Source organism: Arvicanthis niloticus, chromosome 7 (genome assembly GCF_011762505.2).
Source record: "Arvicanthis niloticus isolate mArvNil1 chromosome 7, mArvNil1.pat.X, whole genome shotgun sequence".
NCBI classification, from domain to species: Eukaryota; Metazoa; Chordata; class Mammalia; order Rodentia; family Muridae; genus Arvicanthis; species Arvicanthis niloticus.
Window position 1 is genome coordinate 7,854,572 of NC_047664.1, and position 8,912 is coordinate 7,863,483.

At 41.4% G+C, this 8,912-nt stretch overlaps 1 long non-coding RNA gene across 3 annotated transcripts; it reads right to left on the reverse strand.

The window, feature by feature from the left end:
• Positions 1-1,174: 1,174 nt before the first annotated feature.
• LOC143443007 (uncharacterized) lies at positions 1,175-8,288 on the reverse strand. Of its 3 annotated transcripts, none has more exons than XR_013111664.1 (5): positions 8,144-8,246; positions 5,550-5,643; positions 3,310-3,436; positions 2,431-2,596; positions 1,175-1,432 (listed from the first exon to the last, which is right to left on the reverse strand). It is a non-coding gene; the product is annotated as an uncharacterized LOC143443007 (long non-coding RNA). The 3 variants fall into 3 exon arrangements; XR_013111663.1 differs by having other exon boundaries at positions 5,550-5,715; positions 8,144-8,239; XR_013111662.1 differs by lacking the exon at positions 5,550-5,643 and having other exon boundaries at positions 8,144-8,288.
• Positions 8,289-8,912: the final 624 nt, after the last annotated feature.

The following is an 8,912-nucleotide window of genomic DNA, read 5'->3' on the forward strand; positions in this document are numbered from 1 at the left end:
TCACAGAAAATGGAGACAATAGCAGCTGTCTCCTGTGCTTAGTGTTCGCGTTCAAGGCAATCATGGTTGTAAAAATGTTCAACATCATGCAGGTGGAGCTTGATGACAATGATTAAGGCGCCATGATAACACTGCAGAAGAATTGTTGTTTGAAGCAAGACTGCCATTAGCTCTCAAACCTTATTTTTAAAATGAGAGAAACCTTCACTTTGGAAGTGCCTACCTAGTTTCAAATGTTTCACTTACCACAAAGGAAACTACATTCTAAGCAGGTAATATGGTTTGGCCAGTATGGACAAGGAACAGAAGCCAAATAGACATATCTACTCTCTCCACCTTTTGTCTCATTTTTGTAATTGTGAGGAAGGAGGAGCTGCTTTCTATTCAACAGTGGGTTGCTCAAAATCTCAGTGAATCTGTCCTGTCAAAGCAGTTTGAGCCACATAAAGGGGAGACATTAAGTAAACTCAGGCACCAGCCAACAGCATATATTGATTGATTTCTGTGTGAAGAGTGTTGCATTGTGCTGAATGGGATCCCGTACATTCATTCTCCAAGGTAAGGAGTTGACCTGGTATAGGTTGACCTGGGTTTTTCTGTAAAAGCATTCCCCAGATAGCTGCTTAAGCAGCTGTTAACTGAAAGAGAAAACTCCTTTCCCGGTACCTTTCACTCCCCAGCATCATGGTGCTCCCAGTATGTCTTCTGTGCTGTTTTATCCTCACCACACAGCCTCTCCTCGGACCTGAGAAAGGCTTGAGAACCTGGAGCACAGGCGAAGAACTCAGCTTTGCAAGGTTTCCAAAAACAAGGGTGGATTGTGTAGCAAAATAAAGTTATCGGTATTTATAGTTCATTTTCAATTTGATAATCACTTTGGATAGTGATTAATCATGATTAGATTGCATTTATATTTCTCCCTGCAAATTAGCAAAGGCTGCAAAAGCACCTTGTTCATAAGATAGGTGCCTTTATGTTTGATTTTCGCTCTTTCCTCTTGGGGTTGAAGGTGTAGTGTGAATGTGAATCCCACTTGAGCTCCTCATGATTATGTATTAGCCATATCTATACTCCAAGGAGAGAGATCTCAGAAAGGTCCCCTAACATTTGTGCCTGTGTGCTCTCTGTAGGTGTTTGGGATTGGTTGGTGTTCATTCTCTTGTCCCACTTCAACCCTCTCAATATTCATTTTTATTAAAAAAAAAAAATCACATTATTTACATTAATCCAAGTTCCCCCTCTGAACTCCTTTTGGAAATTGAAGAACTGTGAACATGTCTGTGCAGCTGGATTCTCTTTCTATGTCTTCATCACTTCATGTTTTCAGTAATTGTTCTTGACAAAGGTATTTTGTTTTCTGTCCATCTGTGCAGCGTGTTTCCTGAAGAAGTGAGCACTAGCCATCAGCACTGTAAGTTTAAGACCTCTTGGGCTGCAAGAGAGGCAGTATTAGGAGAATGTCAAGGTGGGATTCTATGAATATGAATGGTCAGATACACCAAAATATAAAAGCAAGCAAAAGTTCTCTTGGTTCTAACTGGCTCAGCCTCTGAAATTTGACACTTTAATTGCAGTGTTCTTGGATTTTACCTAGGAGTGATTATTGGAAGGAGCTTAAGCTTTTGCCTATAAAATGGCTGCGGAGAAGAGGCAAGTGCCAAGCTTCAAAATAAGTCTGCCTGGAGCAGAAATCAATAAAAGAAAAAGAAAGAGGAGGAAGAGCAAGAAGAAGAGGAGGAGGAAGAGGAGAAGGAAGAAGAGAGGGGGTGGGGGAGGAGGAGAAGGGAAGGAAAGATAAGGCAAGATAATCATTGATACAGATAGATAGATAGATAGATAGATAGATAGATAGATAGATAGGTGATAGATAGGTGATAGACTGATAGGTGATAAATGGGTAATAAAGATAATTGATTGACAGATGTCTGATATGCATACATAGGTGAGAGAAAGAGATGATGGATAATTAAATAGGTAAATAGGTAATGGATGATAAGCATATACATGATAGATGAATGATGAATGATGTAGATGATAGGTGTTTGATAAAAGCATTTATCTTAGTTATATACAGATAGACACTCAAAATGAAATTAAGTAGGTTATCAGAAGGAAAAGTAAGTACTACTATTTTCAAAGTAAAGTTCAAAATGAGAGTCTCAAATGCATTTACTCTGATTTGTAGTTTTGTTGGAGAAAATTTCCCTTTTTTCTTCAAAGAAATATTACCCAGGGTTCATTAAACAAGGGCTTGACAAATACATTATAAAACTACCTACAAAGACGGGCAATTTTTATTTGCCTTTGAATTTTAGCTGTTTATTAGTCCATTTTTTTAACCTTTATTTGTTTTCTAGGGGTGAGGAAATGTGGATGTGCCACAGGGTGTGTGTTAAGGTCAGGGGACAACTTCCAGGAGAAGGTTCTCACCTTACACCATATGAATTCCAGGGATCAAACCCAGGTCCTCAGGCTTAGTGGCATATGTTTTTAGCACTGAACCATCTTAGCAGCTCTGTTAGTTCACTCCCCCAGCAGACTCCTTCTCAGATGTGAGAAGGGAGAAACCGTAGTCTCCATTAGTGAAGGAGTCTGCCTGAGAAAACAGCAAGGCAAACTATTAAACTCTAGTACAACGCTTTTTACCTCCTCATTCTAAGGAGGCCATCTCTCTTTTGACATGGCTGCTGTTTGTACACCAATCCAAATGAAGGCTTATAAATAAACTATATATGAGGTGGTTGGGGAGATGGCTCAGCAGTTAAGAAAACTTGTGGCTCTTGGAAAGGCACTTAGTTCAGTTCCCAGCACCTACATCAGGCAGCTCACAACCATCCATAACTCTAGCTCCCCGTGGTCTGCTCATCTCTGCACTCAAGCAGACACACATGTACACATCCACGTACTTTTTTTTTTAAATCTTGAGAAAAGGAAAAACGTGAACTCGTGTGGTGTGACTGAATAGGCTCAGAGTCTCATCCTGAAATCAAGCAGGCAGCTTTATTCAGTGCCTGCATTTTATTGAGAACCAAAGCTCGTTAAGAAATCTGCCACAGCCTGCCTTCATAAAATGAGGCAAGTCTACAGCTCTCCAACACTTCCTTTCCTCACGAAGCTTTACCACACTCATCCTAGAAACCCAAAGTGAGTGAGAAACACCCCACACTCCTCAGTTTGGCTTTTATAAAGCTCCATTCAGTGTCCCTCCCTGCACCAGCCTCATTTGCGTCAGTCACTACGGAGGGGCTTTGTGGCTCATTGACTTTTGGGTAGGGTTGCAGCCCATTGCAATGGTGTGAGCATCCTCACCTTCAACTATCCAGCGCACTACCACTGACTGCCCCAAACACAGGCATCCTTTGACTCTCAGATCAGTGTCCCCTTGCTGATGTATCCATAGGAAGAAGATCAGACCTTTTTTCTTATTGAGATGACTCTTGGATCAGCAATAACAAAATCATGGAATTAGAGCAAAAAAAAAAAAAATGAAGAGCTGGGAAACACATGGTGCATAAAATTTTCTTTTGCTAGGTCATCTTTAAAGTCAGGTGTTGGGGATTGTTGAGTTATTTTTTTTTATTGCTGGGATAAAACACCATGAACAAGCCATTTATAAAAGAAGGCATCTCACTGGGCTTGTGGTTCCAAAAGGTTAGAGTCGACAATGGTGTGGAGAAGACATGGCAGCAGAAACAGCTATGAGCTCACATCAGAGAGCGCTAACTGGAAATGGCTTGGGATTTTGAAACCTCAAAGTCCTCCCCCAGGGACATGGCTCCTCCAACAAGACCATTCATTCCTCTTAATTCTTCCACCAAAGAGCTCCACCAACGAGGGACCAAGTTCTCAAATGTCTGAGGCCATAGGAGCCATTCTCACTCAATCCATGACAGGGGTCTAATCATAAAGGCGTAGTTGCCTTTCTGCTCTTTAGAATTACACATTTCACACACTTGTGTACATGTACAAGTACAAGGTCATCACTCAAGAATTAAGAGAATATTTCTTCCCCTCATTCATGAGAGTGCCCCAATTTGCATTGAAACCAGATTATATAAATAGAACAGAAAAATCAGGTAACTGAATTTATTATGTAGCAGTTGTGAGATAAGACAAGACACCTTATAATTAGATGCAGCATGCTCATGGTTAAAATTTAATGAGCTCATTTTCCCTGTATCTGAGGGGTGTGTAAATTTAGCTCAGTGGGATTACTCAGGGCAAAGGTGTTATATAGAGGCAAATTATTACTAGCTGAGTTTGCAAGCTTCCCACTTGCCTCACAAGCCCTTGTATCTGAACCTCCTGGGGTATAGAGAATCTAGTCTTTTTTTTTATATATAAAAGTCTGAATTTGGATTCTGTGGTCCTCTTTTATATTTCCTGTGCAGATTTAATGAAAATTAAACTAAACCTTATTATATGAAAAAAATATATTGACAAAAGTCTGCTCTCCCTTTAAAATGTGTTCATTTAAGTTGTTGGGACTGCTTTTGCAGAGGACCTGAGTTTGGTTCCCAGAACCCACAGCCAGCACCTGTAACTCTACTTCCAGGGGTCTGATGCATTCCTCTGGCCTCTATGAACATTTCATTCATACAGTATGCACTCAAACCATACACAGAATACATTTCTTAAGTTGAAATTTCACAGATAGTTGAATTTGTTCAGGAAAATATTTTCAGAGATAAGCAGATGAAATAAAATATAGGAAGCAATTGCAAGGAGAGCAAGGATCTGTATAGTTATAGAAGAGAAAATCAGGTTATGCAAATTGAATTTTTTATGCAGCAGTCATGAGTTAGACAAAATGCTGAGGTCAAGGGTCAACACTGGGGTGTATAGAACATATTACCTCTGTGAGAGGATTCATACTAGCCATTTCTGTTGGTTTTGTTTCCCCTTCTGAATAAATGCTCCCTTTTATTGCTTTTAGCTCTCAAATTCTAGTACTAGTGATAATAATGTAAAATATATTTTAAAAATTATTTTAAGCTATAAAAATACAAAACACTTTCCGAAATACTATATTTTGTTTAACTTTATTTCAGTCAAATTTAAATAATAAATTGCAATTGTATTGGTCTCTTTCTTACTTTTTCTTTAATATAATTTTCTCTTGCTTGAAAACACACACTGTATGTCAAAAATACATGAAAACAGAGATTTAAAATGGAAACATAATAAACGTTAACTCTAATGATAAGCAGGACTTGTCTAATAAAATGATTTGTCAGTCTTGGTGTCTTTTGTTATTTGGAGGTTTATTTGTTTGTTTTCGTAAAGGGAGGGAGTAGTTTGAATTTTAGTAAGTACTGGTTTGTGTTTCTGCCTTGCATCTTATCCAAACATTCCTAGCACTGAATGTTTAACATGTAAGTGTTAAAAATCTTATTATTTCTGCAACAGAAATAATAATGGTTTTTCTATGAGATAAGAACAGCTTCTTTGGAGATCATGAAGGAAGGAAAACAAATTATGAGAATGCTCATGGATCCTGCCATCTGAGACTGTCTCTTGATTTCAGACTTGGCTTCTTTAACACCTACCCAGCACTATCTTCATAGTAAGAATAAGAAGGAAGCCTCATGGTCATCCAGGTCACTTGGAATCAGTCCCAAATGTGAGAGGCTCAAATGTTGTCTGTCCAATAGTGAGACTTTCATTAGTCACATTCTAGATTTCTCTGACAGTACAGTAAAAAGGACATATTCCCTGCAATGAGAAGGAAGTCTAAACCACAACCTGGGTAAGTGAAGAAAACAGAAATTTGGCATTGCACAGCTCTACCAAAAATGTCAAATAAAAGTATTGAGAACTGGATCTTGTCAATAAAAAAAAATACATTGCAGAGATGCCACCACAACTACTCCAAATAGAACAGGGTCCATCCCATCTGCAGACACCAAACCCAGACACTATTGCTAATGCCAAGAAGTGCTTGCTGACAGAAGCCTGCTATGGTTGTCCGCTGAGAGGTTCTGCCAGAGCCTGAACAATACAGATGCAGATGCTCTCAGCCAACCATCAGACTGAGCACAGAGACCACAAAGGAGGAGTTAGGAGAACTACTGAAATAGCTGAAGGGGTTTACAACCCCATAGGAAGAATAACAATATCAACCAACCAGATCCCCCAGAGCTCCCAGGGACTAAACCACCAACCAAAGAGTACACATGGAAGGACCCATGGCTTCAGCTGCATATGTAGCAGAGGATTTCCTTATCTGGCATCGATGGGAGGGAGGCTTTTGGTCCTGCAAAGGCTCAATGACCCAGTGTAGGGGAATGCCAGGGCAGGGAGGAAGAAATGGGTAGGTAGGTAGGGAAGCACCCTCATAGAAGCAGGGGATGGGGGGAAGGGGTAGGGGGTTTATGATGAGGACACCTGAAAGGGATATAATATTTGAAATGTATATAAATAAAATAACCAAAAGAAGATGAAGAGGAGGAGGAGAAGGAGGAAAAAGGAAGAGGAAGAAGGAGGAAAAGGAGGAGGATGAGGGGGAGGAAGAGGATGAGGAGGAGAAGGAGAAGGAGGAGGAGGAGGAGGAGGAGGAGAAGGAGGAAAAAGGAGGAGAAGGAGGAAAAAGGAGGAGAAGGAGGAAGAGGAGGAGGAGGAGGAAGAGGAGGAGGACAAGGAGGAGAAGGAGATGGAGATGGAGGAGGAGGAGGAGAAGGAGAAGGAAAAGAAGAAGAAGAAGAAGAAGAAGAAGAAGAAGAAGAAGAAGAAGAAGAAGAAGAAGAGGAGGAGGAGGAGGAGGAGGAGGAGGAGGAGGAGGAGGAGGAGGAGGAGGAGGAGGAGGAGGAGGAGGAGGAGGAGGAGGAGGAGGAGGAGGAGGAGGAGGAGGAGGAGGACACAGAGACATAAAGAGTAGACTGCCACACATGGATAGATGAAAAGATTAGAGAGGATAGCTACATGTTTTAGCATGTAATGGTGTCCTGGATAGCCTTAATTGTCAATTTAACAAAGCTTACAATCATCTGAGAGAAGCTTCCTCACCTGAGCATTGCGTATGTAAGATTGGGCTACAGATCTTCCTATGAGAAACTATCTTGATTCGTGATTAATGTAGGTATGCCCAGTCCACTGAGGGTGACACCATTCCTAGGCAGGTGACCCTGGAATGTATAAGGACACTAAGTAACCATGAGCCTCGAGCAAGCTAGTGAGTAAGGGAGAGAGCAATTTTCCTCCATAGTTGCTACTTCAAGCTCCTACTTTGAATTTCAGCACTGAATTTCCTCAGTGAGGGACTTAAACTGGAAGTGTAAGCTAAATGAGTTGTTTCCTCCCTAAGTCACTTTAGTTCAGAATGTTTTATCCCAGAAACAGAAGGAAACTAGAAGAGAAGAAGCAATCTACAGGTTTAAGAATGTAGAGAGTTACAGTGACTCCCAGAACCTGGGAGAGAGCTATGGGGTCTTTTCTTCTATGGTTCTTTCTATAAGTCCATGGACTTCAGGTCCATAGAAGGAACCACACCTGAAGAAACTTTAACTTCAGACTTCTGGTCTCCTCTCTGGTACTGTGAGAAAGTATTTACATTATTGTAAGCCACATAATCTGTGACAGTTTGGTATAACAAGCATAGGAAGTTATCACCATCATCCTCAAATCCTGATGATTTACTGAGGCATCAGCATTAGGCTGTGCTATGGTGCCATATCATATAATGAAGAAATATAAAGAAGAAAGTGTTCGTACTGCCCCTATTTGCAGATAGACCTTGACATTCAGAGGCTTTTCCCCCATGCGTTTATTTATTCACTTTACATCTCAATCAAAGTCCTCTTCTTTCCACTCCCTCCCCCTCACATAGTCCCTCTCCCCATCCCCATACACTTCTCCTCTGACAAGGGGGAGGTCCTCCTGGGTAATAACACTGCCCTCCAGCCCCGCACACTAAGTCACTGCGGGGCTAGGCACAGCCTCTTCCGCAGGTGCCAGACAAGGCAGCCCAGTTAGGAGAACAGGGTCCACAGGCAGGCAACAGAGTCAGGGACAGCACCCACTCCAGTTGTTGGGGGACCAGCATGAAGACCAAGCTGAGCATTTGCTACATGACATTCAGAGACTTACCAAAGCTTCAACAACAACAACAACAACAACAACAAAATGAAAGCACTGACATTCATACCCATTCTCTCTGATACCAAGGATTCTTCTGGTTCTTCCCCTGTGGTTTAAGTCTTAATCACTGAGTTGCTGGGACAGTAGTAGTGAGTGGAAACACAGCACTTCAATATGTAAACATCTATGAAGCCAGCTACCTTGGAACATGCCAGATACTGGTGCCAATTACACAACAAGAATATTGCAGTTTCAGAGAAACACCTGGTTAGCACAAAGCTTTGTTTGAACTCTCACCAGCTACACAAGTTCAAAGAAGGTTTTCAGGGAAATGGGGCATGTTGGGCAAAGGCATGGAGGCTGAAGAGGGTAGAGCCAAGTTTTATTACCGAGAGGCATTTGATCAGTTATCAAGACAGAGACTGGTACCACCTGACAAGGGGTCAAGGGGAACAGCTGTCTTTTCCAAAGACTAGCTTGATCCTATTGCATGCATTGGTGTCTTAGTCAGGGTTTCCATTCCTGCACAAGAATTCTTTCCAAGAAGAAAGTTGGGGAGGAAAGGGTTTATTTAGCTTACATTTCCACATTGCTGTTCATCACCAAAGGAAGTAAGGACTGAAACTCAAGCAGGTGAGGAAGCAGGAGCTGATGCAGAGGCCATGGAGGGATGTTACTTACTGGCTTGCTTAGCTTGCTTTGTTATAGAACCAAGACTACCAGTCCAGGGATGGCACCAGCACAAGGGCCCTCCCACCCTTGATCACTAATTGAGAAAATGCCTTACAGTTGGATCTGTAATGGAGGCATTTCCTCAAGGGAGTCTCCTTTCTCTG